Below are 4,597 nucleotides of genomic sequence, written 5' to 3'. Positions count from 1 at the left end.
CTGGGTCAAAATCCTGGAACTCACTGCCTAACAGCATTGTGGGAGTACCTTCACCGCACGGAGTTCAAGAAGGCGGCTCACCCCCACCTTCTCCAGTGCGACTCGCGCCGAGCAATACATTCTGGCCGTTGACAGCGACGCCCACATCCCGTGAATTAATATTCTAAAAATGGAATAAATTGATTGGAAACATCTTTGTGTGTTATGGAACATACACCAGAGTATTATTCATTTCACATTTTCAGATTCTGTAGAACCGGGACCCATGAGGCTTGACTTTCCATTAAATATTTCTCCCCATCACACAATCCCTTCGGATGTAAAGACAGAAATTTCTCTTCCAGAAAAAACAGGCAAGTTCCCGATGGCGGGGAGTCCAGAACCAGGGGTCACAGCCTAAGGATAAGTGGGAAGCCATTTAGGACTGAGATGAGGAGGAATTTCTTCACCCAGAGAGTGGTGAACCTGTGACATTCTCTGCCACACAGGGCAGTTGAGGAAAATTCATTAAATATATTCAAGAAGGATTTGAATATATTTCTTGAGGCTAAAGGGATCAAGGGATATGGGGAGAAAGCAGGGACAGGGTACTGAATTTGGATGATCAGCCACGATCTCATTAAATGGCTGAACAGGCTCGAGTTGCCGAATGGCCGACTGATGCTCCAATCTTCTATGTTTCTCTGTGTATTTTCTAGCCCGTCACTCGGGGAGCTGCTACCAGGGCTGTGCTTCTTTGTAGTCAGACTGTAGGAAATGTATCGGCACGGAGCGGGGTGAACGTCGACCTCATAGATTTTGTGAGATGCAAACAGTTACCATTAGTGCCGTTCTGAGCTCAGTGCGGGGAGTGCTTGCAGCCGAACCGCACCCGAGTTCAACGTGTTAAATTGGTATAGAACCTCGGTTAGACTACACTTGGAGTACGGTGCACGGTTCTGGTCTCCATAGAATCATAGAATAGTGCAGCACAGAAGGAGGCCATTCGGCCCATCGAGTCTGTCCCGGCTCGTTCAAAGAGCAATCCAGTTAGTCCCACTCCCCCGCTCTTTCCCCAGGAACCTGGAACTTTTTTCTACTTCAAGTATTTATCCAATTCCCTTTTGAAGGCCACTATTGAATCTGTATCCACCGCCCCATCAGGCAGCGCATTCCCAATCCTAACCACTCCTTGTGTAACAACGTTTTTCCTCCTGTCGCCTCTGGTTCTTTTGCTAATCATCTTAAATCTGTGTCCTCTGGTTATCGACCCTTCAGCCATTGGAAACAGTTTCTCTTTATTTACTCTATCGAAACCCTTCATGATTTTAAACGCCTCTATCAAATCTCCTCTTAGCCTTTTCTGCTCTAAGGAGAATATTACAAAAAGGATATAGAGGCACTGGAGAAGGTGCACATTTGATTTACAAGGATGATAGCAGAACTGAGAGGTTATATCTATCAGGAATGACTGAACAAGCTGGGGCGCTTTTCTCTAGAAATAAGAAGGCTGAAGGGTGACCTAATGGAGGTCTTTAAAATTATGAAGGTGTTTTGATAAGGTAGATGGAAAGAAAATGCTTTCACTTGTGGGGGAGTCCAGAACTGAGGGCCATAAATATAAGATAGTCACTAATAAATCTAACAGGGGATTCAGGAGCAACTTCTTCAGTGGTGAGAACGTGGAACTCGCTACCACATAGGAGTAGTTGAGGCGAAGAGCAGAGATGCATTTAAGGGGAAGTTTGGAAAGAAGGGAATAGAAGGATATGCTGATCGGATTAGATGAAGAAGGGCGGGAGGAGGCTCGTGTGGAGCATAAACACCGGCACGGAGCAGTCGGGCCGAATGGCCTGTTTCTGTGCTGTAAATTCGATGTAATTCTTAAAACACGGGCGCCTGTAAAGTTTTTCACATCGAGTGAGCTGAAGACTTTGTTTTGTCTGAAACATGAAGCCATGAAACCCGTCAGCACGCAAACCCATCCCGACTCGTAGAATTGCGGCTCATCGTCGTGTGAAATGTGGGGACTCAGATACCCCAGAAATGCCTCCGAGAGATGCAAAGACATCAACGTGGAATGGCTGAAGACGGCAATTTCATTGCACCCGCTGCAGTTCTCAGCGAAGTTCCTAAATTAGCGTGTAAACACTGGCGTGTTGCAGCTGCAGCATCATCAACGGATGAATCCATTCCTGGGGGTGAAGGACACAAATGGAGATGCAGTCGGATTTGGAAAGGATGATTGCTATTTGGTATGAACTGCACAATGGGCCTGAATACCAATCAATACATTTATGGAGGAGCTGCCGGTATTGGGTTTATACATTGATGGAACAGGCAGGGAGGGGGAAGAGAGTTTCAGGAGAAGTATCTATTTAACTTGGGGGTTTCACTTTGTGCATTTAATGAAATACATTTACTCCTTCCGGAAGGATTATATTTTGTGGGAATACAGTTCCGCACGTATTCCTCGTCCTCCAATACCTTACCCAAGACCATGAGTGTTGGCAGGTTAGTCAAACATGGTGGGGGAGGGGGAAGGAGAGTGGTCCCAGAACAAAGCCCAGTAGGGTACTCACAGTTTCCCAGTAAGATATTTTCAAATTCTCTACCCCAAAGGGCTGTGGATGCTGAACTATTAACTATATTCAAGGCTCAGATAGATTTTTAGATTGTAGTGTGATCAAGGGATATGGAGATCGGGCTGGAAAGTAGAGGTGAGATTGAAGATCAGCCATGATTTTATTGAATGGTGGAGCAGGCTCAAAGGCCGCATGGCCTACTCCTGCTTCTAATTATGTTATGTGGATAGCAAGCCGATATGGCAATTGTTGATTCTCCTCCACCACCACATCAATTGTAATCCCCTTATCATGAGTTCAGTGAGCTCCAACATTGCTGGTCTGTGCAGCAGTTATTTGTTTCTCTGTCCAGAAAGGCTATAGCGGCAGTGGTGAGTTTGTTAACGGAGTTACCCCCGCTAATGACTGATGGGGATCTGTAGCAGTTTACTGAATACAAACTGCTCTTCCCCAGGGAAAATATAATTCTTAGAGAATGCGAAACCAGAGCTTTCTCTTCATTGGACTGAAATGACAGAACACAGTCACAGCAAATCATCCTTGTGTTTATTATAACTTGTATTTCATTGTAGTGGCTAAATTATAACTCTCCAAGCTCTCAAGGGCAGGGGGAATATTCATCACCATGCCAACAAGTACTTCTGTTTAACTGCCTAGAGCCCAAGCTTTGGAATGCCCTCCCTAAACCTCTCTGCCTCCTTTAAGACTCTAAAACCTACTTCTTACCAAGCTTCAGGGGTCCCTGGTCCCATTAGCTCATTTGGCTGAACACACCTTTGTACATTAAGCTGTTGTATTACAGCATTGCAGTTTGTTTGCAACACAAGATTGACAAATTTCCAAGAAATACATAGAATATCAAAGTTAAATAGATTAAAATTACCCCGGCAAAAAATATAACTGTTCCCCTTGGTGGAAGGGTCGAGAACCAGAGGACACAGATTTAAGATGATTGGCAGAGGGCCCAAAGACAACATGAGGAAAAACTGAACGCAGCGAGTGGTTAGGATGTGGAATGCACTGCCTGAGAGGGTGATGGTGGCAGACTCAATCTCTGTTTCAAAAGGGAATTAGACAAGTACCTGAAGGATAAAATGGCAGGGCTCCACAGAAAGGGTAGGGTATAGTACTAGCCAAAGTGCTCCTGCAGAGAGCCAGCATGGGCTCGACAGGCCGAATGGCCTCTTGTGCTGTAACCATTCTATGACCAAATCCCATGACAACACTGCTGCACAGCCCAGTGTAATACTGGAAATGTAACCAAGTTATGTTAACTGGAACAAAAACCACTAAAATTTACAAGGAGACAAAATCCAGTCAAATATAGAACAGTTTATTTACAGTTAGTGACATTTCACATTAAGAGCCCAGGTCTCTCAGCTCTTGCACAAAGTCACAAACCATCATTCCCTACAGGACAGGCGTCTCGCACACAATTATAAATACAAGTACTAAACACAATAGGCTTCATCCCTGCAGTCAGTTTAGTCACTCTTCCCCCAGGGTGTGCTTATCAAACAGGTACTCTCCCATGCCATTCTCAGGGGCTCCCAGTCTCTTCAGGTTGGTGATGTGATCTCCAAGCTTCTTGATCATCTTCACTTGCTCATCCAAGTAGTGGGTCTCCAGGAAGTCACACAACTGGAAAAAGAGGGAAACTAGTTATGTCCAGCAGCAGATTTCAAGGAACATCCTAGCTTCCTGAAAGAGTTCAATCCACTTGGACTGCAGGATAGTGTTGTGGTGCAATTGAGATTAATGGAATTACTGCATCATTAGATTAAACTTCCTGCAGAATAGGGGCATAGATCCTAAAATCACTGGGACACATTCACTAGTCAATGTCCACAGTAGGCCAACCTCCCACCACTCAAAAACCTAAAAGGCACCAACACAAAGCTATTGGGCTTGAAGATCTTTTGAATAGGCTCACGGTACCACCACCTCCAACTTAACAAATGCCCACATTACAGCTTCAAGAACTTACATGAGGGTCAGTCCTAACAGTGGCGAGTTTGTGCAGATCCAGCAGA

Source organism: Somniosus microcephalus, chromosome 28, assembly GCF_052327205.1.
Source record: "Somniosus microcephalus isolate GS21.2 chromosome 28, FLI_Smic_1.0, whole genome shotgun sequence".
NCBI lineage: Eukaryota > Metazoa > Chordata > Chondrichthyes > Squaliformes > Somniosidae > Somniosus > Somniosus microcephalus.
The sequence above is the reverse complement of the archived record's forward strand: the minus strand, read 5'-3'. Positions refer to the sequence as shown.